Genomic DNA, 27,720 nt, shown 5'->3' with positions numbered 1-27,720 from the left:
ATGTTAATGATTCTACTTTCCTTTTTGTACAATTCTGGTTTGCATTCTATTCTTCTGTACAGAGATGGATATTGCAGGGAAGACAGGTAGGCAGTGATTTCATTATTCAGACAGCCGGCTCAGTAAAGTTCACAGAATATAAATAGCAATGTGATATCTTCAGACTCATTGCAGCTCTTGTCATACACGAGACAACGCTGTCCACTTCTTGTAGGGGGAGGGTAATGATCTGCAAAATCCAGTTAGCTGGGTCTCACCATATGTGCACCACTCTCCGTCTCCCCCTGCTGCATGAATTATCTGACTGTAGCACTCTGATGCATACGTTGAAGTCATAGCATCGAGGATGGAGACGTTGTAACCAGTGGATCTCGGCCTTTTGGCTAAGATCAAGTGTAGTATCTGTTCTTATCAGTTGCCAGAGGAGGCGCTGTGCTACTCCCAAAGGGGAAAGCTATGCAAATCCAATGGTGTAATTGTACCTGGAAGGGGCAGTTTCAGCAGGGACTACATCGAGCCACCCAACAGTAACTGGGGGCCGATCAATGGTTGAGTCTGAGCCAACTGGAAGGGTTTTCCTGGTGAGGTTGGGTGCTGCATCGGGTCTGGCTGAAGGGTCGGGTCCCTGGCCTAGATCTGTGTGGTCTCTTTTCCTGGCAGTTTTTCAGGAAAGAACACTGGCTCCCCTTTAGCACCGGGGGGGGGGGAGCGGTTAGTATTTCCCGGATATAATTAGGCAGGAGTGGTGGTTGAGCCTATGCCCCTGTACACACGGTCCGAGATTTCCACAACCAAATCTGTCGGATTATATCCGTCGGATCTTGTCCGAAACTGTTGCATACACACGGTCGGACCAAGTTGGCGAAAAATCCAATCATTCAGAACGTGATGACGTAATTTCGTTACGATGGGACTACGTTCAGGCTAGTAGCCAATAGCTTTGATGTAGGAATTTGATCTGAGCATGCGTGGCACTTGGTCCGATGAAAATGCTCTACACATGATCGGATTAGGTCCGACCGGCCCAGTTGGTCGGGAAATATTTCCAACATGTTGGAAAATTGGGTCGGACGGAGATTCGGATGGAATCAGTCCGCATACCACACACAGTCGGATTATCCGACGACACGGTCCGATAAGACGCAATCCGACAGATTATCCGACCGTGTGTACAAGGGCTATGAGTAGGGGCTTTACCTAAACTCTCAGAGCTCCAGGCCTTCCTGGTAGGGGTGGCAGCTGTGCCGGCCTGGTTGTGGGCCAGAGTTGGAAAGAAAGCCTATGGTGTATGTATGTCCACTCCAGGGGTGCCGTACAATCACTGTGAGTGAGGGTCACTTTGGTTTATGGCACCACGGTCACTGCACCATGTCACGCGCTTTTTTCTCACCTGCCTCTTGGGCTGAGCCTTTTGGCTGGGACCGGAGGAATTTTTTATTCTTGGCTGGAGGGCCTGGTCATTGTTTCACACAATGACCACTTTTCACTCTCCTCTCCACTTCCTTCTCCCCCACTTTCTTTTATTTAAACCCTTTGTTGTGACACTTTTTTATATTTTTATGTTTGTCCACGGTTTTTGCACGTGTGACTGGTAGGGTGTAGGTCCTCGGGCCTGCCCTGGAAGTGTTGGGAGGGGGTGGACATGGCCTTCTGGCTCAGTTTGTCCTCTCTCATGGGGTCTCCCTTTAGGGGAGCCCTACCGAGTACTTGGGTGGGTCTGTTTCAGCAGACCCTCCAGAGAAAGGGGTCCGTCTGGTTTCGACCAGATGGAGCAAATGTAAAGAACCCCGTCTGGAGCCTCATGCCCTGGGGGACCAGGGCAAGGCTCTCTGATTGTAGAGGGCTTGTGTACACCCGTTGCACCTTTTTGTGTTTCACTCCTTATGTGTGTGCACATTTTTTTGGCACTGGGTGATGTTTTTGAATGTGTTTCGCATGCCATGGGCTTTCAAAAAAAAAATTGTAACCAGTGGCAGCTGGTGCTAAAAAAAATTGGGTGGGGGGCCGCAAAAAAAACCCTCCAGGTCTGCACTCACCATACAAATGGAGCCATCCAGCGGTCTCAGCTCCCCTGATACCCAGTGCCGTGGCTTCCATGTTAACCCACTCTTCTTTCCGAGTTACAAATCTTCAGCCTCTTTTCCTGATTGGCCGGGACAAGAAGCCGGAAACTAATGGCGAATATTGCATCGCTAATATCACAAGTGGAAGGAAGTGCTCTGCACCCCAAGGACAACCTTTTTATAAGCCAATTAGAGCCTAAGGCTCTAATCACATGCTTGTAAAAGAACAACGAAACTAATAGAAATTAGTCCGGCGCCCTGCACTGCCACACACAAAGAATGATTGATTTTTAATGTTAAGATGTTAAAAAATGCGAGTCATATTATTAATTATTTAAAAATAAATTGTTCTATGGTTAGATTTATCCAAACTAGGGGGGCGGCACCCCTTATGGACCGGCCAACACTGGTTGTAACTGTAGTGCTGGGATGTATACAGTGTAACTATAGTACTGTGGATGGATATACATTGGAACTGTGGCACTGTCGATGGATTATTATTAAATAAATAAATACAAAATGTATTGTAACTTTAGCGCTGTAGATGGATACATTGTATATGTAGCGCTGTAGATGGATACATTGTATATGTAGCACTGTGGATGGATACATTGTATATGTAGCGCTGTGGATGGATACATTGTATATGTAGCACTGTCGATGGATACATTGTATATGTAGCGCTGTGGATGGATACATTGTATATGTAGCGCTGTGGATGGATACATTGTATATGTAGCACTGTCGATGGATACATTGTATATGTAGCACTGTCGATGGATACATTGTATCTGTAGCGCTGTAGATGGATACATTGTATATGTAGCGCTGTAGATGGATACATTGTATATGTAGCGCTGTAGATGGACACATTGTATGTGTAGCGCTGTAGATGGATACATTGTATGTGTAGCGCTGTAGATGGATACATTGTATATGTAGCGCTGTAGATAGATACATTGTATATGTAGCGCTGTAGATGGATACATTGTATATGTAGCGCTGTAGATGGAAACATTGTATATGTAGCGCTGTAGATGGATACATTGTATATGTAGCGTTGTAGATGGATACATTGTATATGTAGCGCTGTAGATGGAAACATTGTATATGTAGCGCTGTAGATGGATACATTGTATATGTAGCGCTGTAGATGGATACATTGTATATGTAGCGCTGTGGATGGATACATTGTATATGTAGCGCTGTAGATGGATACATTGTATATGTAGCGCTGTAGATGGATGCATTGTATATGTAGCGCTGTAGATGGATGCATTGTATATGTAGCGCTGTAGATGGATGCATTGTATCTGTAGCGCTGTAGATGGATGCATTGTATATGTAGCGCTGTAGATGGATGCATTGTATATGTAGCGCTGTAGATGGATGCATTGTATATGTAGCGCTGTAGATGGATGCATTGTATCTGTAGCGCTGTAGATGGATGCATTGTATATGTAGCGCTGTAGATGGATACACTGTATATGTAGCGCTGTAGATGGATACATTGTGTATGTAGCGTTGTAGATGGATACACTGTGTATGTAGCGCTGTAGATGGATACATTGTGTATGTAGCGCTGTAGATGGATACATTGTATATGTAGCCCTGTGGATGGATACATTGTATATGTAGCGCTGTGGATGGATACATTGTATATGTAGCGCTGTAGATGGATACATTGTATATGTAGCGCTGTAGCTGGATACATTGTATATGTAGCGCTGTAGATGGATACATTGTATATGTAGCGCTGTAGATGGATACATTGTATATGTAGCGCTGTAGATGGATACATTGTATGTGTAGCGCTGTGGATGGATACATTGTATATGTAGCGCTGTAGATGGATACATTGTATGTGTAGCGCTGTAGATGGATACATTGTATATGTAGAGCTGTAGATGGATACATTGTATATGTAGCGCTGTAGATGGATACATTGTATGTGTAGCGCTGTGGATGGATACATTGTATATGTAGCGCTGTAGATGGATACATTGTATATGTAGCGCTGTAGATGGATACATTGTATATGTAGCGCTGTAGATGGATACATTGTATATGTAGCGTTGTAGATGGATACATTGTATATGTAGCGCTGTAGATGGATACATTGTATGTGTAGCGCTGTAGATGGATACATTGTATATGTAGCGCTGTAGATGGATACATTGTATATGTAGCGTTGTAGATGGATACATTGTATGTGTAGCGCTGTGGATGGATACATTGTATATGTAGCGCTGTAGATGGATACATTGTATATGTAGCGTTGTAGATGGATACATTGTATATGTAGCGCTGTAGATGGATACATTGTATGTGTAGCGCTGTAGATGGATACATTGTATATGTAGCGCTGTAGATGGATACATTGTATATGTAGCGCTGTAGATGGATACATTGTATGTGTAGCGCTGTGGATGGATACATTGTATATGTAGCGCTGTAGATGGATACATTGTATATGTAGCGCTGTAGATGGATACATTGTATATGTAGCGCTGTAGATGGATACATTGTATATGTAGCGTTGTAGATGGATACATTGTATATGTAGCGCTGTAGATGGATACATTGTATGTGTAGCGCTGTAGATGGATACATTGTATATGTAGCGCTGTAGATGGATACATTGTATATGTAGCGCTGTAGATGGATACATTGTATGTGTAGCGCTGTGGATGGATACATTGTATATGTAGCGCTGTAGATGGATACATTGTATATGTAGCGCTGTAGATGGATACATTGTATATGTAGCGCTGTAGATGGATACATTGTATATGTAGCGTTGTAGATGGATACATTGTATATGTAGCGCTGTAGATGGATACATTGTATGTGTAGCGCTGTAGATGGATACATTGTATATGTAGCGCTGTAGATGGATACATTGTATATGTAGCGTTGTAGATGGATACATTGTATGTGTAGCGCTGTGGATGGATACATTGTATATGTAGCGCTGTAGATGGATACATTGTATGTGTAGCGCTGTAGATGGAAACATTGTATATGTAGCGCTGTAGATGGATACATTGGGGTTGATTTACTGATAACAATGGAAGTTGGGATAGGGAAATGAAGGGATATATATTAAAGGGACAGTACATAAATAACGATCATACACAGGCAAAGAAATCACAAATACAACATAGAAAAATTTTAAAGATTTTTAATCCATTCCTGAACAGCTTTTTCATGCCGCTTAAATGAGCAGACGGATGAGTCTCCTCTCCCCCAATGACTAAATTGATAAATCTGCAATCGATTTGGCCGAGAAACGTCCCCCAATCATCACTTTCTATTTTTTAAGACGAGAAGAGCCGAAACGTTATTCAGCTGAAAGAAGAGGCGGCTGGGAAATGTAATCGGTCATTTCCAAACAAAACTCGGAGTAAATTGATTTTGATATTGCGTTGATTGGGGCACAATGAGGATTTTCTGCTGACATGGGAATGTTGGGAGACACAAGAGGCGTATTGATCTCCATATTGTGTCTCCTCCAGTAATGAGGCATCTCACATTGTTCTATCGGTGCCAATTGTGGGATGATGCTGACCCAATTTTTGCTGCTATTCCTGGCGCCGCTGCCTTCAGATCTCGGCGTGGTGAAGGAGGCGCTCACAGAGGGGTGCAGAGTGCCGAACTCCCAGGCGCAATTTCCAGCTTCTATCGGTGGTGTCCTCTCCGTGACACCAACATCATTAACGCCTTGTGTGCCGGTCTTGTGTCACTCAAGACGTTCCCACCGCTATGCATTGCAGCTAATACTTCTCAGTAAATAGATGTAATCTGTAACTAAATGACATTAAAATGATATGAACCCGGAAGCAAACATTTATTATATTGCAGTTTACCAATTCTTAGATGTGACGGCTGCATTCGTTTTCTTTTATTAGGCTTTCCTTATTCTATTTTCATCTAGCCAGCAAGTCAGTAAGTCTGATACAAACCACTTAACACAGGGGTGCTTACAATGATCAGCTTTTATTTATGCATGTAAAACCTTTATCCCAAAAGGAAGAAAAAACGGTTTACTGAAAAGTGATTAACCACTTCAATACCGGGCACTTTCCCCCCTTCTGCCCAGGAGAGCTTTCAGCATTGAGACACTTTGAATGACAATTGCGCGGTTATGTAACGCTGTTCCCAAATGACATTTTTTTCACAGATAGAGCTTTCCTTTTGGCGGTATTTGATCACCACTGGGGTTTTTATTTTTTGCTAAACAAACTAAAAAAGTCTGAAATTTTTGGAAAAAACGTTTTTCTTCGTTTCTGTTATAACATTTTGTTTTCTCCTTCACTAATGGGCACTGATGAGGCAGGACTGATGGGCACTGATAAGATGGCACTGATGAGGTGGCACTGATGGGCACTGATAAGATGGCACTGATGAAGTGGCACTGATGAGGAGGCACTGATATGTAGAATTGATGGGCACTGATATGTAGAATTGATGGGCACTGATATGCAGCACTGATGGGCACCAATAGGTTACACTGATATGCAGCGCTGATAGGCACAACTGATGGGCACTGATAGGTGGCACTGATGGGCAATGATAGATGGCACTGGATGGCAGCACAGATGAGGAGGAATTGATGGGCACTGATAGGCAGCACTGATATGCAGCACTGATGGGCACCTTTACGTTACACTGATATGCAGCGCTGATAAGCGCAACTTATGGGCACTGATAGGCACAACTGATGGGCACTGATAGGTGGCACTGATGGGCAATGATAGATGGCACTGGATGGCAGCACCGATGAGGAGAAATTGATGGGCACTGATAGGCAGCACTGATATGCAGCACTGATGGGCACCTTTAGGTTACACTGATATGCAGCGCTGATAGGCACACCTGATGGGCACTGATAGGCACAACTGATGGGCAATGATAGGTGGCACTGATGGGCAATAATAGATGGCACTGGATGGCAGCACCGATGAGGAGCTACTGACAGGCATTACTGGCTGGCATCTAAAGGGCACTGACAAGCATTACTGATGGGCCACTGGCACATTTATGGGCACTGATTGGCACATTTATGGCAACTGACTGGCGTTAGTGATAGGGCACAGACTGGCAGCTGATGGGCACTGATTGGCAGCTGATGGGCACCTCTAATGGGGACTGCGCTGATCAATGTGCTGATTTTCAGTGCAGACCCCCCCTGCCGATCGGCTTTCCCTGTCAGCGCGAACCGAGGAAGGGCGTTTACTGGCACCTCCAAATCCAAAGAAGGAAAACAAATGCAGTCACCACATCTAATGATTATATTCCATTTTTACACTTTGCCGTTGTCACCCTGTCCCATGTCTCCTCCCCCGGTGAAAATATGAAGCAGCCATCCCAGCACTTATTGCACAGGCATGGTCCACCATTGTCACCACCATAAAACCGGTGCAGAGAAATGATGTGCAGCTGACATTGGAGCCAGTGCATGGAGACAGGAAGCAGCTTAAAGAAGCTGGAGGAGATCAGCAGCACCAAGATGCAAAAAAAGGATAAAAAAAAAAGGTAAAAACAAACAATTGTATATATATATATATATATATATATATAAGAAAAAGTCAATGCTTTAGAAACCGTAAACGTGGCTCTATGTACAGTAGTGGGGTTTTTTAAGCTAAACAAAATGGTTAAAAACTCTGGTGATATCTTTTTGTAGCAGCGTTTTAGGAACGTTTTAGGAGCGTTTAGAAGAGTTAGTGCCGGTTCACACTGGAGGGGCTTCAAAGTCCGACCCTGAAACCGCCCCGCACAGAGCGACTTGCAAACAACTTCTTTCATAGAAGTCAATGCAAGCTGCTCCAAAGTCGCCCCCAAGTAGTACAGGAAACTTTTTCTAAGTCAGAGCAACTTGAGTCGCTCCCATTAGAACGGTTCCACTTGTCAGGCGGCTAAGTCGCCTGACGGGTCGCCCCCAGTGTGAACCTGCACTTAGCGTTTTATTAGCGTTTTTGCTAAAAAAATACTCAATAAAAGATATTAGTAGTGTTTAGGAGTGTTTCTGTGTATGAACCCCAAGACAACCCCATAGAACAACCAGCAGATTGAACAAACGGACCCATTTCCCCGTCCAGGTTTTCGATCCTCTCCACTGAGCTATTGTATTCTGACAATGGGGAGCCTTTCCTGCCGTCAGAATACACTGATCAGTGCTGCCGGATATAGTCTGCAGCACTGATTGAGCGGGAAAATAAGAAGTTGATCGGTAGATCGGCTTCTGTACAACTTTCCTGCCCATACATGGCTCAGAATTTGGCTGAACTGAAAGGATTTCCCCCTTTATGATGTTGGGCAGAGCAGAAAAATGATTCCCATCTCATTATACTTTGTTACCTTATTTTTTCTTACTGGGCTGGATCTTACAGCGCCCCCCTGTGGCCAGTGGGAAACAATCCCTTTTATTTCTTAGTTCTATATGGACAGCTGGGTCTGGTTATGTAAAGTCTGTGGAATGTTCACAAACACACAGCATTGTTTACAACTCCATCGTGACCGCAAGCAGAATCGCAGCTTTTCCCATGGGCTGCGGTAAATAAAATGGCTTTCTGGTTTTGTTAGGAAAGAAACAATCCCTTCTACATAAACTATACACAGTGCCAGGGTTTAAGCAAACTTTTTTTTTTTCAAATTAATATTTTTTATTTTTTTGGAGAAGTTGTGACCAATCCCTTCCTCAACATGATAAGGTCTGCCTATGTTATCATCACCTGAGCAATCGCAGGGTTCTAATGTGAAAAACTGCAGTGTCTGCTTCCCTTTAGAAGTGGATGAGATTTCACACTAAGGCCGGCCATAGATGGAGCGAATTTCTTTCCTGCAACCACAGGCCGCAGGAAAGAAATTAGCTTGATTCCCCCATCAACACACTGTTGACAGAGGGGAATCCCTCCCTTCAAGCCATTGAGTTCTCTGGGTCAATCCGCACCATAGTACTAAATGCAGCATTCTGGGAACGCTCTGCAACCGGATCGAATGGCAATTTTGTACCATGCGATCCCGTGCAGGCAGGGCACCCATCAGAAATGTTGGGGTCCCTTACACAGCTTTAGCCATGGGTCCCCCGAGCCTGACCACCAACATTCACCAGCCCCATATATTAAGCAAAGAGACATCCCAATTCAGCAAAGAGACTGCCCAATCCAGCAGAGACATTCCCATATATTCAGAAAAAAGACGTCCCCATATAGCAAAGAGACATCCCAATCCAACAAAGAGACGGCCCAATCCAGCAGAGACATTCCCATACATCCAGCAAAGAGACATCCCAATCCAACAAAGAGACGGCCCAATCCAGCAGAGACATTCCCATACATCCAGCAAAGAGACATCCCAATCCAGCAAAGAGACGGCCCAATCCAGCTGACATTCCCATATATTCAGGAAAGAGACATTCAAATCCAGTAAAGAGACTTTCCCATCCAGCAAAGAGACAGCCCGATCCAACAAAGAGACAGCCCAATCCAGTAGAGACATTCCCATATATTCAGCAAAGAGACATCCCAGTCCAGCAAAGAGATGGCCCAATCCAGCAGAGACATTCCCATATAATCAGTAAAGAGACATCCAAATCCAGCAAAGAGACATCCCCATATAGCAAAGAGACAGCTCAATACAACAAAGAGAAAGTCACAGCCCAATCCAGTAAAGAGCCAGTCACAGCACAGGTCCACATCCAGCAACATTATCAATCAATTTACCACAAATGTGATGTATAACAACATGTCTCCAGTCCACATGAGCAGTCAGTCAGGCTACACACAGCACAACTCTGAGCTGCAACTGGTGCCCAAACCAGCATCTGGTCTGCAGGGAGAATTGGAGTTCAGATGACATCACTCCGCCTTCCTCTCTCTCTGGCTGCAGCTAGAACTAAGTAAGCTGCAATGGCTCACTCTACGGATGCCCTGCTAAAGCAATAGTATACTGAGAATGCTTCTCCCTCACTGTCTCTGGCGGAAGTGCCGGAACACCATTCTGGCATGTTCTTCCAGAAAAAAAGCCCTAGCTGTTACTATACAGTAAGTTAACAACTCACTGGTTTGGGCTCCCGGGCCTGTACCAACGAGTTGTACTTTCTACTAACTTGTTGGTTGGGGCTTGGGCCCCTAGGAATGCCTGGACAACCTACATGTGCATTGGCTGTCCTTCCCTGATGGCGGCCCTGCATGCAGGCAAACGCATTTTGTATCCCACTTGAATTTGCCTTGTCCTTAAGACTGCACTGACACCCGCTGCAGATCGCAAGGGCAGTGCGAATTGAATAGGGTGTGGGAACTGCGAATGGTTGGCGGGTTTCCTGCACCACATTCTAGTGTGAACCGAGGCTTAGGGGTGTATTTATAAAAACTTTCAGTACTATTTGCCCTGTGAAACTACATGTAAATTTGTGTGGCTAGGGGCAAAATTGAATGTTATTAGACTCTTTCCTCTCCACGTTGAATGTTATTCATTCATCAAAAATAGAGTGGTTTGAGAAAATACTATGTTTAATGGTCACTAGCTTTGGTGCGTTACTTTGGTATCCTGTCAGCTATTGCCAATGAGCCAACCTGGAGACCAGGACCTGTTAGCACCATATATGCAACAACATGCCACTTTGGATTCCTGAGAAAAGGGACAGCAGGAAAACACAGATGTTCCCTTCTACTCTATCACAATAAAACTTTTATACAAGGTAGGTAAGTATTCTGGCCCCTGGAAATCTGCTTTTTTTTTTTTTGTGCTGATGAAGACAATCGTTCAGTTCGACCTTCTGACGGTTAGATCTTCCCTCGTGCCTTTTTCACGTAGCTTATTATCCGTTCGGACATAATAAGGTGAACGTTGTCAGGACAGTACAAAGCCGGGAAATGTGAATTACCGGTTGCTGGCCGTCAGTGGGGTTCTAGCTACACAGACAGGACACATGTGAATGCCTCGCACTGACAGCAATTCCCACAAAAGCGCGCCGCGGAAAGGTCAGGCCAATCGTACTGCTCTGTGCGACGGCGTGATGTGAGGATGGCATTGTGCACATCACAGAGAGAGACGCTGCGCTATGATAGCTAATCTCTGTACCGTTAATAACTACACACATCCCGCTGGGAGCCTTTATCTGCTGCTCAGGGGTCACTGCCAACTTCAGGTTAGTGGGGTGCAAGTAATTACTTGACGTGCGAATTTAAAGCAGACGTACATTGCAATTATTTTTTGTTTTTTAAGAGCTTGCCTACCGGGCACTTTCACCCCCCTCCCCCCCCCCCCCCCCCCCCCTTCCTGCCCAGGCCAATTTTTAGTTTTCAGCGCTGTTACAATTTGATATCATGCTACACTGTACCCATATGACATTTTTATCATTTTTTTTTAAACAAATAGAGCTTTCTTTTGGGGGCATTTAATTACAACTGGGCTTTTTATTTTTTTGCTTAACAAACGAAAAAAGACTGAAAATTTGGGGGGAAAAAAATAAAATGTTTAATAGTTTGTTATAAAATTTTGCAAACAGCTAATTTTTCTCCTTCGCTGATGAGACTGCACTGATGGGCACTGAGAGACACTGATGGGCACTAATAGGTAGCACTGATGGGCACTGATAAGGAGGCATGGATAAGGTGGCACTGGTGGGAACTGATGAGGAGGCATTGATGAGATGGCACTGGTGGGAACTGATAAGGAGGCATTGATGAGATGGCACTGGTGGGAACTGATGAGGAGGCATTGATGAGATGGCACTGGTGGGCACTGATGAGGAGGCATTGATAAGGTGGCACTGGTGGGAACTGATAAGGAGGCATTGATGAGATGGCACTGGTGGGAACTGATGAGGAGCCATTGATGAGGTGGCATTGGTGGGAACTGATGAGGAGGTATTGATGAGATGGCACTGGTGGGAACTGATGAGGAGGCATTGATGAGATGGCACTGGTGGGAACTGATGAGGAGCCATTGATGAGGTGGCACTGGTAGGAACTGATGAGGAGGCATTGATGAGGTGGCCCTGATAGGCGGCACTGATGGGCACAGATAGGTGTCACTGATAGGCAACACTGAGGAGGAGGCACTGATGGACACTGATAGATGGGACTGATAGGTGACACTGAGGAGGGGGCACTGGTGTGCAGTGATTGGCAGCACTAAAGGGCACTGATTGGCAGCACCGGTGGGCACTGTTGGGACTGCACTGATAATCAAAGCTGATGTCCCTTTAACACAAGCTGGTTTTCACTTCTCAGCCTTTTGGCTAAGATCAGTGTGGTATCTGTGCTTTCAGTTGTTTGGGAAAAAACCCTGACTCCCTTTGCCAGTTTGGGGAGTCAGTATTTCCCTGATGTAATTAGGTGGGAGCGGTGGGGGCGGTGGAAGGGCCTTTTTCCTCCTGGGTTGATTCTGGCCTAGGGTACCAGGCTTGTCCCGGTTGTGGGCAAGGCTCTCCCTAAGCTCTCTAAGTTCTGATGCCTTCCTGGTAGGGATGGAGAGGCACTGATCTAGTGGAGGGCTGGGTTGTGAAAGAAGCCTATGGTGTATGTACCCCTGGGGTGGCAGTCCAGGGGTGCCATAATGCCCACAGAGCGGCTCAAGGTCACTGCAGCATATACACTCATAAACTCTAGGGCCGGCCATTTTGGCTAGGAACAGAGGAATTTTTTTATTCCTGGCTGAAGGGCCTTCCATGGTATTCACTATGACAGAAGCACTTATCCACTTCCCCTCTCCCCTTTTTTTGTATATATGTGTCACTTCACTTTATGCACTTTCTCACCTCACGATTAGTAGGGTGTAGGTCCTTGGGCCTCCCCTGAAAGTCGTGGAGTGAGGGCACATGCCCGGGTTTTCCCCCTCCCATGAGGTCTCCCACCTAGTACTTGGTTGGTCTGTTTCGGCAGACCTCCCCAGAGGACGGGGTCTGCCTGGTTTCGGCTAGGTGGGTCAGTGAGTAACGTAGTCCCTAGCCTTGTGCTCCTGGGGATCAGGGCAAAAGTCCCTTCTCTTCGGAGGATGACCATGTGTACACCCTGTGCACTTTTTCTTTGCACTGAGTGTTAAGTTTTCAAGTGTGTTTCACAACACCACAGGAAAAGCGGTCTCTAAACTGCGGCCCGGAGGCCGGATGTGACACTGCTTGTCTTTATATGGCCCTTGGGGTACTATTCCATCCATAATTCCTGTTGCTAACACCAATAGTGAGGCACTAGTCCTACAGACACCATGAAAAGGGCATAATTCCTCTCGCTGTCACCACCACTGATGGGGCACAATTCCCTCCATTGACACCAACGATGGGGCATAATTCCTTCCATTGATACCAAGGATGGGCCACTATTCCTCCCACTGATACCATCAAAAGGACACAATTCTTCCCACTGGCACCAACAAGGGGGCATAATTCCTTCTATTGACACCAACAATGGGGCACAATTCCTTCCACTGACACCAAGGATGGGGCATAATTCTTTCCATTGACACCAACGATGGGGCACAATTCCTTCCATTGATACCAAGGATGGTCCACTATTCCTCCCACTGATACCATCAAAAGGACACAATTCTTCCCACTGGCACCAACTATGGGGTATAATTCCTTCTATTGACACCAACCATGGGTCACTATTCCTCCACTGACACCAAAGATAGGGCATTGTTCACTCCCACTGGATGCCAGAACATTTTCTACTCCCACTGGCCCTTGCCCGTCCCCCTTAAAGTGAAGGGCAGTAAAGTGGCCCATTGTTTTGAACATTTGGAGACCCCTGATCTAGACCTTTCCTCCCCATCTATCCCTGGCCCACCCATTTCATTCATTGGATTTCAGTTTCAATCCTGGGGGGCTCAGCATCTTCTGTGGGCGTTACCTTGGGTGGTTTGCATGCAAATACAGCCTGACCAGGAACTGCCACTCTGCCAGACTGACCTCCACCCATCAGGGCATTTTTTTGATATTTGCATAACCCCTAACCCTACTTGCATCAGGGCTGAGGGCTCTTGAGAAGAGTACTGAGGCCGGGCGCTGTGATGTTTTCAAAAAGCTATGTATAGCATCCTTCTGGCCCCTCCCACCAGCCGTGATTTGCCTGCATTGCACAGAGAAGCACAGAGACCCAGTAATGACATCACCAAGTCTAAAATAAGGTCTGTAATGGAAACGGAAAAGGTTTTATTTAAAAATGTGATTAGCACGTTGATGAGGGAGAAGCAGGGAAAGCAAAATATAAGTAGGTTTCAGATTTAGACAGGAGCAGAGCACAGTGAGCAGCTGCAATACGCAAGTTAACAAAAATAATAAAGATTAACACAAATGCCAAAACCACTGTTCACTCCTACACTTCCCCCCCCCCCCCCCCCCCCCCCGGAACAGAGGGACCTTAGGCACCTGGCTAGTTACACAATCGCAACCCACTTCACTGTAGGAAATTTCCAATATTTCTGTCATTTCTGCAACACAAAACAGAAATAGTGCTGCATGTTAAAAATACTTTCTCCTTTGTGTCTGTCCAGCGTGGAAAGCTGTGCTTATGCGGCACTGTCAATAGACGCACAATGTGGCTGTATAAAAAAGCACCGAGATGTGCCTGTGGAAAGTGAATTAAAGGGCTGCCATCCAGCAGGCCGACCATCTGTTATTAGAAAAGTTGGTATTGATTGAACTCAGAAGAACAGGCAGCCAGGTGCCCCGCTGCTGCAAATGACATTTTTGTTGCTTTATTAAAGGTGTACTTTACAACTTGTGGGACGCGGGAGCACTTGGCGTATTTTGGTTTTGTGCTGCCCTAGGCAAGACTAAAATCGGGCGCCCCCCTCATCTAAATTTGTCCCACCCCAGCCGTGGTATACCGTTCTTATCTCAGGGTCTGATGAGGAAGCTGCAGCCGTTTCACAGTGAACAGCTGCGGCTTCCTCATCAGACCCTGAGATACGATTCGTCCAAGTGCCACATACAGTATGTGGTCAATGGAGCAGAGGACGGGGTCAGCGGGACATAGGATGAGGTCAGCAGGGCAAAGGATGAGGTGGCACTGATGAAGCTGCACTGATATGTGGCACTGATGGGCACTGATAGGCAGCATTGAAGGGCACTGATAGGAGACACTTATGGGCAGTAAAAGCCGGCACAGATAGGCGTCACTGAAGGGCACTGATAGGCGGCACTGATGTGCACTGATAGGTGACACCAATAGACAGCGCTGATGAGAAGGCACTGATTGGCAGCACAAATGGGCAATCATAGGCAGCACTGATTAGTAGAACAAAGAGAAATACCCCCTAAATGGGACTTTGAAAGACCACCAACTCTGATGATGTTAGAAACACATGATTAGAGCCATAGACTCCAATAGGCATCAAAAAAAGGTGAACAGTGAGCGCCATGTTTGACGCTCGCAGTTCACTCAGCTGTGTTAGAAAAGCAAATTAATATTCGCTTTCCTAACACTGAACCGCCTCTCCGCCAATCAGGTGCTCGGGTTTGTTAGCCGTCACCTGATTGGCTGAAATGATTGGACACCTATCAGGAGGAGAGGACGGGAGAAGACTTCGAGGACATAGAGGAGCATGGAGGACACTGCTCGCCGCCGTCACCTGCTGCCTCACCGAGACAGGGTAAGTGCTGGGTAGAGAACAGGAACAGTGGCAGCATTTCATGGGCACGGGAGCCAGGGTCGGACTGACAACTCACGGGGCCCCCGGCAATAGAAGATTATGGGGCTCCTGGGCAATAGAAGATTATGGGGCCCCTGGGCAATAGGAGATTATGGGGGGCCCCCAGGCAATAGGAGATTATGGGGCCCCCGGGCAATAGATTATGGGGCCACACAGTATACACACACACATACAGTATACACACACAGACACGGAGTATACACACAGAGAATACACATACTGGAGAGGCGGGGCAGCTATAATCTCGGGATTTAAAAAAAACAGATTTTTACATACTGTCCCTGGTTTTATTGAGGTTGGCAACCCTGATGGGGCCCCTTAGTGGCATGGGGCCCTCAGGCAGTGCCCGAGTACCTGAATGGTCAGTCCACCCCTGGTGGGAGCATTTGATGGCACAGTGGGAGCATTTGATGGGCACAGTGGCAGCGTTTGATGAGCACAGTGGCAGCGTTTGATGGGCACAGTGGCTGCGTTTAATGGGCACAGTAAGGCTGCAATTGATGGGGTTTTTTTCAGAATTTTTTGTTTGTTTGCACCCCAAACATTTTGAGCAGCAGCCTCCATGGGTTATTTGAGTTACTGTTGCCTTTCTATGATGGTTGTATATTGCAGAGAGGGTTGTGTGTGAAAATCACAGTAAATCAGCAGTATTTGAAATACTCAGACCAGCCCGTCTGGCACCAACAACCACGCCATGTTCAAAGTCACTTAAATCCCCTTTCTTCCCCATTCTGATGCTCGGTTTGAACTTCAGCAAGTCGTCTTCAACGCGTCTAGATGCCTAAATATATTGAGTTGCTGCCATTTGATTGGCTGATTAGCAATTTGTGTTACCAACAGGTGTATCTAATAAAGTGACCGGTGGGTGTATATACAGTATATTCATTCCGAATCAACGAAACAGCAGCCAAGTGCCACCTCATCGCCCACCTTCCTGTGGCCACTCAGCTTGGTAATAAAACATTTGCGCTAAGACAAAAGTAAAGACCCCCCTCCCACCCTAAAAAAAAAAAAAAAAATATGGACCAATGTTAATTAGTTTCAAATAGTTCAAACAGATGATAATTCTGCTCCTTAAAAAAACACAATTAGCGGCTCCTTTGATCACAATATATTTTGTCTGGCGCTGACAACCCGCCATCTCTGTCGGGCTCTAAACAGCTGTCTGATGGTAATTTCAGCAGGATGAATTAAGGCAGATAATGGGGATTTTTTCAGTCGATGCAGAAGTTGCTTTTGAAGGGAAAATGAGCTTTGGTGTGATGTTGGCATCTCCAGCTGTGGCAGAATTAACTGTTTCCTCCATCGCCTCAATTCTGTGCCCTACCTGTGCCCATCGTGTGGGGCCTTCGATAGGCCAAGGAAAAAATGTAGCTAAAGATTTTTTTTTTTTGTCTCCCTAAAAAGTTAAAATTTGTACCCGGGGATATTTCTGAGCCACCCAAAGCAAGCTACCGAGAGATCTCTATTGGCATCCAATATTTTGATCAGTTGAATTTTATTAATGTTGTCATGCTTTTTTCAAAAAAAAACAAATATGTACGATACAGAAGAAGAATGGCCACATGTAGGTGACAAAGGACAATAGTGGAGGATACATTAACATCAAACGGCATTCTTGTAACTTAAAGTATAAAGTATAATGGCATGAAGTCATTCAATTCAATAGAGCAAAACAATTATGGAGTAGCCTGTAAGGCAGCGTTGGTCCAAATGGGCCACCGGTGTTGTATGATAAGAATAACAAGACCTAACTATACATACAACCGATATGGAGAACAGCGCTTGGAGGAAAACCAGTATACACTATATTGCCAAAAGTATTGGGACGCCTGCCTTTACACACACAGATGAACTTAAATGGCATCCCAGTCTTAGCCCTTGTACACACCGTCCGAGATTCCATCAGAATGTTTCCTATCGGACCGATTTGTCGGATATTCCGACTGTGTGTGGTCTGCATCGGACTGTTTCCGTCGGAATATCCGACGGACCAACTTTTCCAACTTGCCGGTAAAATTTTACTACAAAATGCTCCGATCGGACATACTCTGATCATGTGTAGCCTAATCCGACGGACAAAGTGCCACGCATGCTCAGATCAAATTCCTATACCAAAGCTATTGGCTACCAGCCTGAACGTAGTCCCGTCGTAACGAAATAACGTCATCACGTTCTGAACTATCGGATTTTCTGACAATTTAGTTCCGACCATGTGTATGCAACATCACTTCCAGACCTCTTCCGGAATTAATCCGTCGGAATAACGGATTTGGTTGTCGGAATCTCTGACCGTGTGTACAAGGGCTAAGTCCGTAGGGTTCAATATTGAGTTGGCCCACCCTATGCAGCTATAACAGCTTCAACTCTTCTGGGAAGGCCGTCCACAAGGTCCAGGAGTGTGTCTATGGGAATGATTGACCATTCTTCCAGAAGCGCATTTGTGAGGTCAGGCACTGATGTTGGACGAGAAGGCCTGGCTCGCAGTCTCCACTCTAAAGCCCCATACACACTATCAGATTTTCTGCTGATTTTTTCCTTCCGATTAACCAAAACCATATAATACGAGGTCAAACTTTTGGAGTTTCAATTTGTATGCAATCAGGCCGGCCCTTACACTACATGGTTTTGGTAAATCTAAAAGAAAAAATCAGCAGGAAATCTTTTTTTTTTTCTGGGAGAGAGGTCCACAGGGACCACAATATAACAATACAGTAAAGGAAACAGGAATACAAATACAAAAACAGGAGCTACATGACTAAGACATGTATGATGGTACATCTTATCTCAGTTTGCGCTGATCCAGGCAGGGAGAGTATAGTGAATGTGAGGGCATCACTATCCGAGTCTAGATCACATTTTCTAGCTATACAATTCTTGCAGGTCTACCATGTACCTCCCTGCCCTGTAAGCAGGGCTGGACTTACCATTGGGCTTGACTGGGCTCAAGCCCATGGGCCCCACTCAATAGGGGGCCCCGCAGGCCCCGCCGAGATACATAGCCGAGGGTACTGGGCTCGGCTCCCCTCACAGTCATGCCCAGTCCTGCCCAATGATTGACATAGCACAGGGACTGGGCATGACTATGAGCCGAGCCGAGTACACTCGGCTACTCTCGACTCCGCTCAGGACTACGAGAGGACCCTTAGCCGCCGAGAGGACCCCAGAGCCGCCGAGAGGACCCGAGAGCCGCCGAGAGGACCCGAGAGCCGCAGGACTCTGTATCTCAGCAGCGCCATTTTTAAACTTCAAGACTGCAATGACAAGGCTGCAAATGACAAAGCTGCAAATGACAAGGCTGCAATGACACTGGACAAGGCTGCAGATGGACACTGATAAAGCTGTATTGATGGGAATTTAAATGTAAGTTTTTTTCCTTAAACTTCCCTCCTAAACTTGGGGTGCGTGTTATACTCCAGCGCGTGTTATAAGCCGATAAATACGATAATGTATAGAAGGTAGGGCCCGAAAGTGACTCAAGCCCAGGGGCCCCCACCACCCTAAGTCCTGCCCTGCCTGTAAGGACTTATCTGTATTCTTGAGGTGTGAAATGTGGGTACGTTGTAGTCCTATGGGCTCAATCCCTTTTCTTTTTCTAAGTATTGAAGAGTAGAAGAAGATAGAGGTAGTTTAGAGAGTGGGTAGAGAGAAAGTAGATGGTGATGTGGAAAGGGGGGAGGGGAAATAGGAGGGTTAGGGGTAGCAGGGGGGGGGGGGTGTCCCATGAACATGGATCCATGGGGCTTTTCGGTTACCTTGTTTTCCAGCAGATATGTCACATTGCATAAATAGTAAAATGTAGGGCTGATTTGCATGTTTTTAGGCATCAGAGATACCTCCTCTGAGGACCTGGCCCTCGTCTGAATATACAAATAGAGTCCACAACTTTCAGGTTTTGGAGTATGTGTCCTGCCTATTTTGGGCTGTGAGAATAAGATCCTGTTATGACTAGAGGGAGGCACGTCCCCGTATGGTGTTAACCCAATCTCCACTCTAATTCATCCTAAAGGTGTTCTATCGGGTTGAGGTCAGGACCAGTTAAGTTCCTCCACCCCAAACTCGCTTATCCACACTATATTGCCAAATGTATTGGGCCACCCCTCCAAATTATTTGGTGGAGGGAGGATTATGGTGTGGGGTTGTTTTTCAGGGGTTGGGATTGGCCCCCTAGTTCCAGTGAAGGGAATTCTTAAGGCGTCAGCATACCAAGACATTTTGGATAATTTCATACGCCTAACTTTGTGGCCCCTACCTGCTCCAACATGACTGCACACCAGTGCACAAAGCAAAGTCCATAAAGACATGCATGAGCGAGTTTGGTGGGGAGGAGGAACTTAACTGGCCTGCACCGAGTCCTGACCTCATCCCGCTAGTACACCTTTGAGATGAATTAGAAAAAATTTGAAGAAGTACAAATACAAATGAACAGTTCAACTTGGATATTTCCAACACACATTCCTGTGCAAGTCCTTCAATTACAAGTGCCAATTCGTGCCCTTGCCCCTTAAGGTGGTCACACCTTAGTAGGTGAGGAAGCCCTTTAGATGAGAAACAGAAGTCAATACCCCTGAAAACCTTACTGGGCTCCTGCAACGGGTGGTTAAGCGGGAAATAATAAATCACATGTTTATTGGAGAGGTGTTCCTTGGACCGATTAACCTGGAATTGAACCTCCTTGAACCGACTTACTAACAGAGGTTGCTGCCCGCGAGAAGTGGTTCCCTCCCTTTATATATGTTTGCCCCAGCAGTGGGAGGTTCTCTCCAAAAAGCCCAGGAAAACCTTCCAAGCAGTGGTAACCCTTATGCCCCATACACACGGTCAGACATTCCGACAACAAAATCCATGGGATTTTTTCCAACAGATGTTGGTCCAAACTTGTCTTGCATACCCACGGTCGCATGAAGTTGTCGGAAAATCCAATCGTTCAGAACAAGGTGACGTAAAACAAGTACAATGGGACTATAAAGAGGCCAGTGGCCAATAGCTTTCGTCTCTTCTAAGCCCCTGTAACAGGAGCCCAGCCCTGACAAAAACTTTCCCACTCTTCAAAAAATGTGTTTTGTCTGTGTCCCCATTAGAGAAATTTCCCATTTCCTGTTATGGCGCTGGCTACCCAAATCCCCTCTAAGCCCCTGTACGCACGGTCGGAGATTTCGACAACCAAATCCGTCGGATTTTGTCCGTCGGATCTTGTCCGAAACTGTTGCATACACACGGTCGGACTAAAAATCCGATCTTTCAGAATGTGATGACGTAATTTCGTTACGATGAGACTACGTTCAGGCTAGTAGCCAATAGCTTTGGTGTAGGAATTTGATCTGAGCATGCGTGGCACTTTGTCCGATCAAAATTCTCTACACATGATCGGAGTATGTCCGATCAAACCAGTTGGTCGGAAAATATTTCCAACAAGTTGGAAATCTGGGTCCGACGGATATTCCGACGGAATCAGTCCGATGCATACCACACACAGTCGGATTATCCGACAACACGGTCCGATAGGACACATTCCAACGGATTCTCCGACCGTGTGTACAAGGGCTTAGTCTATTCTGAGCATGCGTGGCACTTTGTCCGTCGGAATTGTCTACACACGATCGGAATTTAAACTATCGGATCTTGTTGTCGGAAAATTTTAGATCCTGCTCTCAAACTTTGTGTGTTGGAAATTCCAAGAGAAAAAGTCAGATGGAGCCCACACACGTCGGATTTTCCGACAACAGGATCCGATCGCACATTTTCCATTGGAAAATCCGAACGTGTGTATGGGGCATTACTTATCAGGGAACTCCACCTCAGGAGTGCAACACAACCCGAACAATAATTACAACACAGAAATTCAACCAACAGAGTTTAACTTAGAAACAATACATTTTATTAAAACAGTGTAGGTGTGAATCCCCTAAAGAAATCCGAGGAATAATTTGGGAAGTCTCTAGAAACCCTGGATGGGACCAGATACTATCTTATGAGGAGGTTATAATTAAATACAGTTAGTCCCCTACATACGAACTTTCAAGCTGCGAACATGCGTTGGTATGTCCAATCATGTGAGTTCCTATTTCTGAATTCCATTCTTATGCGTTCATCCTCTACAAGTGGTTGTGCTTCTGTGTGCTTATTGTATAGAGTATCTTCATTTCATCCTTTTATTACATGTGTTATTTGTGTTAAATGTGTTATAAACCTATTATAGTAATTTATTCAGCCGCTTGTGTTGGTTGGGTACTTTGTTGGACTTACAAACATATTGGACTTACGAACGTGCTCTCGGGAACGGAACCTATTTGTATGTCGGGGACTTACTGTATGCAACTTTGTCAAGCTTAAAGTGGGCTAGCAATTAAGAAGGAAATTGCCCCAGCGTGGACTTTATAGGCAGGTTAGGGGAGTGTGAAAAAGTAACACAAGGTATAAAATATAACAAAGTTTATTCGTCACATAGTTATTATTATTATTATACATGATTTATATAGCGGCAACAGTTTACGCAGTGCTTTACAATGTAGAGGGGGGACAGCACAATTACAGTACAGTTCAATACAGAAGGGACAGGAGGGCCCGGCTCGTAGAGCTTACATTCTAAAGGGAGGGGGTAGTACAAAAGGTAATAGATGTGGGGAATGATTAGATGGGGGTGGCTCAGGGACAGTTGTTAGGTGGATATGGGGTAGGCTTCCCTGAATTAGTGAGTTTTCAGGGATCTCCTAAAAGGTGGTCAGGTTAGGGGCTGAATGGATATACCGGGACAGGGAGTTCCAGAGGATGGGAGAGGCTCTGGAGAAGTCCTGAAGGCGAGCATGAGATATAAAAATATTTTCCAAGAGGGGACAATAAAATACATAAGAGCATAGCATGATTATAAAATAACAAAACAAGAACAGAACTCGTAAGGTGGGCTGGAGCACAGAGGCCAGGATGGAATAATGGCCCAACAGGCTTCAAGGTGTTCACAGCTAAACCCGAACCTAACGCGTTTCTGAAAATGTTTTGCATTTTCCTTCTTCAGGGGGGAAGAAAAGGGTGCATAAAATCTACAGATACAATAAAGAAACCGTCAATACAAAATTCAATAAGTAGGGTTAACATATGGACCATAATATGGCCAGATCAAAATGCACACTTACAAGTAATCATCGTGTACAAAACATCAGGTGCATATTAATGGTATCTTCCAGCGGGACATCAGACTCAACTCAGCAGGGCACACGCAGGCGTAGCCGGACACACAACCCAACTCCGTGCAACATATGGGGACCGTAAGCAGTCAGACATTATAAATTTCCCCCACTAAGAGGAGCAAAAGGGGGTCTGTAAATACAATAAAATGTAGTAAGAAAAATGCAGAAAAAAAAAAAAAGAGAAAAAAAGATGCAGTAAAAGAAAAAGAAAAAGACGTAGACAAAAAATGCAGAAATAGAAAAGGAAAAAGAAGAAAAGGAAGAGTTTAGTAGATAGCAAGCTCACCAGTAGGGTAGGCAAACGCCAATGGTATCTACTATCTAATATAATGGGAAGGGGGTATAGGAGTAGAGGGAGCAAGGTGCCAAAATCATAGGTATAACCTAAGTGGTACGACCAGGGCCGCTGATAGGCCAGTACAACTGGCCCTGTTGTACTGGGCCCGGCCAGCAGAGGGGCCCGGGCAACCTGAACAGAGACCTAATTAAAGGGGTGTTGCCACCAAAAATATAACCTAACTTGTATGTGCAGCAAAGGGTCTTAATAAAATTAATTGGATAATAAAAAATTTTTTACTTACCTATTTCTTGCGGTTGCTAGGTGGTCCCACGAAATCTGCCTCTTCCATTGCCCGGGCTAAAAACGTCACTTCCCTCGGCAGCCCGGCTCGCTAAGGCTCCTGGGAGAAGTATGTCACCATTTCCCAGGATGCCTTGGGCATCACCGAGGGTGTAGTGTCATATTTTGCTGCCTATCACAGGATGCTGCGGAAGTGACGTTGCCGCCAGAAATTGCGTACTGCGCATGCGCGATGCGTTCCAAACACTCGCGCCGTGCGTTCCAACAGGCAGCAAAATATGACACTACAACGGCGCTCGATATAGCGCTGACTGCGCATGCGCGAGATCTAATCGAACGGGTGGTGCATGCTGGTCTTTTATCAGCGCACTCTCCCGGAAGAGGATGCCTGTGGGCTTCACATGCCCACAGGCAAAATGACAACCGTCAGGAGACGGTTTTATAAAATCTTTTTTAATGACAAAAAAGCATGCTGCTGGATGGAAAAAACGAAAAAGTAAGTGTTAGATTTAATTATAATAATGATTGTCAGTATGCAAAAAAAAAAAACGATCAAGACAGTGGAATCCCGCTTTAATGTTAAAAAAAAAAAAATCCCCCAGCCACCTTGACTGAACACTATCTGTCTGAGTACACCAAACCAACTGGACACGCTCCCCCACCCCTTGCCGTTCTTTTTACATTTTGTTTTTTTATGCAGATAGCTAAATAGGCAGGGGGAGGGACTATTTTTTCTATTTCGGACACGGAAGAATGTCCTCTCCGCGCCCGCTCCTCATGCTGGCTCAAGTTCCGGCCAGCGCATCCTCTATATTGCCTTCCCTGGCATTATGCCATTGGCAGCATGGGTGGCACTGTCTGCAGGTAGCACATGCGTTATGGGCAATAACGCATGCGGCATGGGTGGCACTGTTACAGCAGAATATGGCATTGGCGTCATGGGTGGCAGGTCTCTGCAGGCAGCACATGCATTATGGGCCATAACGCATGTGCTGCCTGCAGAGACCGTGCCGCCCATGCAGCCAATGCCATAATGTGCTGCAGATAGTGCCATCCATGACGCTAATGCCATAACGCATGTGCTGCCTGCAGAGACAGTGCCACCCATGCCATTATGCCATTGGCAGCATGGGTGGCACTGTCTACAGCACAATATGGCATGGGTGGTACTGTCTGCAGCCCATTATGGCATTAGTGGCATGGGTGGCACTGTCTGCAGGTATCATGTGCTGCCTGCAGAGACCGTGCCACCCATGCCGCCAATGCCGTAATGTGCTGCAGACAGTGTCACCCATGCCGCCAATGCCATATTGTGCTGCAGACAGTGCCACCCATGCTGCCAATGCCATATTGTGCTGTAGACAGTGCCATCCATGCCGCAAATGCCGTAATGTGCTGCAGACAGTGCCACCCACGCTGCCAATGGCACTTTGCCATCGGCGGTATGGGTGGCACTGTCTGCAGCACAATATGGCATTGATGGGCAGTATGGCATTGGTGCCACTGTCTGCAGCACAATATGGCATCTGGGGAAGGGCCAGGGGTGGGGCTAAAGGAGGGACCAAGGGTGGAGCTGAAGGGGGGCCCCGTCAGGTAGGCTGTACGGGTCCCATGATTTCTATCAGCGGCCCTGGGTACGACAAGGGAAGTATAGAGAGCGTAAAAAAAGAAAAAGTTAAAAACTAAGTAAGCCGTACTCACTGTGAAAGTAGGCTAGCAAAGGCAGATGGTGCTTTCATTATGGATTGAGGTCCAATCTTGTTTATTTGTGAAGTCCAACTTCAGCCAAGTCAGGAGTCTAAAGTGGAACATCATGACCCCATCCATTCCCTCCCCCGCCCTTCTTCCACGCTGCCAAGGTCCAGGATGTGTGCAGATGCACAGAAAAAAAGTTCATGCTACCCCACCCCACCCCCAAAAAATATGTTGGAGGAGGGCAGGGAGAGACAGATTAGCTTCACTTTCACTTTTAAGTGCTTTAAAGTGGCGTTCCACCTAAAAATGGAACTTCCACTTTAAGTGCAGGTGACCTGGCATGTCATTTTTTTGGGGGAGGAGCGGGTACCCTGTTTTTCTGGGTACCCAGCTCCCACTTCCTCCTGGGGCTCCGCGCCGATGGAAGGGAGTTCACATCTCCCCCCCCCCCCCCCCTGCAATCTTCTGGGACACGTCACAGGTCCCAGATTGCCCGGCCATTCGCAGCATGGCTTGCACATGTGCAGTGCACACCCGGCTGTGACGCTACAGCTGAGCGCCCACAGTTAGAATGCCGGCCCCTCGGAGAGGAGGGGGAGAGGAGCGGGGATTCGTACGCCCGCCTCGCTGGACCCTGGGACAGGTGAGTGTCTGGTTATTAAAAGTCAGCAGCTACACTTTTTGTAGCTGCTGACTTTTAAATGGGTGGAGCTCCGCTTTCAGTTCAAGCTCTGTGTGTAATCTGATCTCTCCTCTGTTTTCCAAACTCCTGTAAATTGAGGCCCTTGTCTTGAGTCTGCCACCTGCTGGCTGCAAAAGGTAAGAATTGAATATTCATGTGTAATATTTCATATTTATAGAACTGATAATTCATTAAAAACAAAACAAAAAAAAAACAATGCTTTACATATAGTAACAGGTATATTTTAAAAATGTATGGAAAAAGAAAATGGTACATTCCTTTTCAGAATAAAATAATACCAGGATATAACAGAAATGTCTGCGCTTCCCCAGGACTTCAGTAAGTAGTGCTAGAAGAATCCTCAGACTGCGTGTTCTGTGCATAATGTGATATACTGGTCCCCGGTCTCCGCAGGTGTGCAGTTAAACCTCATACTCCCCCTGGTGGTGGTGAGGGGGAAGGTCTGAGAGTGCATGGCACACATCACCTGGTTAAACAGTAAATTGGCCTAGAAAGCTCAGGGTGTCTCATTATACCAGAGGAGAGAAGAAGCGACAAACATTTCTCCACAGCAGTCAACTAAACATTACTGGAGTTGGCCAACTGTGTCATCCTCTAAATGGAATCTTGCCTCTTAGAAGCTGTTCATTCCACCTACAGGCTTTCCTGCTCAATGCGGCAATGTGGAAGGCTTATGTAGCATCTTCTAATGATATCCTTATTCTCTGAAAACAATCCTCTCCTTAATGGCCCTGTAATCTATTTTTTATGAAATTGTTTCTTACTGTGTTTTTCTGCCTCTTTGCAATGTCCTCTGTGAGCTCCAGAACCTCTCATTTTCCTGCTTGCTTCCATTTGTTTGGAACTAGCAGTGCATGTTAGTTGTGGTCATGTACATGCTCTATGTACACTACAAATCCCATAGTCTATTTTGGGAGCAAGCAAGAGAAGGTGGCTACGTCCCTACATACAATGGGACCATGGAGAATGAATAAAGCCACCCTCTGACAGGAAGTCAGATCACAGCAACAAAAACTAGGAATCTGGAGATTTGAAGGAGACTGAGAATGATAGAAGGGGATGGTCAGAGATTGCATGCTTGATACAAGAGATGGTCAGAGACTGAGGATATTAAACAAGAGATGGTCAGAGACTGAAGATATTATACAAGAGATGGTCAGAGAGTGCATGCATGATACAAGAGATGGTCAAAGATTGAAGACATGATACAGGAGATGGTCAGAGACTGAAGATATTATACAAGAGATGGTCAGAGAGTGCATGCATGATACAAGAGATGGTCAAAGATTGAAGACATGATACAAGAGATGGTCAGAGACTGCAGGCATGACACAGGAGGTGGTCACAGACTGCAGACATGATACAAGAGATGGTCAGAGAGTGCAGACATGATACAAGAGATTGTTAGACACTGCAGGCATGATACAAGAGATGGTCAAAGGCTGCAGGCATGATACAAGAGATGGTCAGAGACTACAGGCATGATACAAGAGATGGTCAGAGAGTGCAGTCATGATACAAGAGATGGTCAGAGACTTCAGGCATGATGCAAGAGATGGTCAAAGACTAAGGACATGATACAAGATATGGTCACAGACTACGGCATGATACAAGAGATGGTTAGAGAGTGAAGGCATGATACAAGAGATGGTCAGAGAGTGCAGACATGATACAAGAGATTGTTAGACACTGCAGGCATGATACAAGAGATGGTCAAAGGCTGCAGGCATGATACAAGAGATGGTCAGGGACTGCAGACATGATACAAGAGATGGTCAGAGACTGTGGACAGGATACAAGAGATGGTCAGAGACTTCAAGCAAGATACAATAG

The 27,720-nt window shown here is 45.9% G+C and overlaps 1 protein-coding gene and 1 pseudogene across 2 annotated transcripts in view; both read left to right on the top strand.

Moving 5' to 3' along the window:
• The window catches only part of PDE4B (phosphodiesterase 4B), a 622,771-nt gene that overhangs the window by 289,238 nt on the left and 305,813 nt on the right, over window positions 1-27,720 (top strand). The gene's annotated exons all lie outside the window — the stretch shown is intronic.
• LOC143928553 (U2 spliceosomal RNA) lies at window positions 364-469 on the top strand (annotated as a pseudogene).

Source organism: Lithobates pipiens, unplaced genomic scaffold (assembly GCF_037356315.1).
Source record: "Lithobates pipiens isolate NorthernLeopardFrog02 unplaced genomic scaffold, aLitPip1_a1.2 Scaffold_23, whole genome shotgun sequence".
Taxonomy (NCBI): domain Eukaryota; kingdom Metazoa; phylum Chordata; class Amphibia; order Anura; family Ranidae; genus Lithobates; species Lithobates pipiens.
Note: the sequence above shows the minus strand (reverse complement) of the source record. Positions and strands in the feature narration are given on the sequence as shown.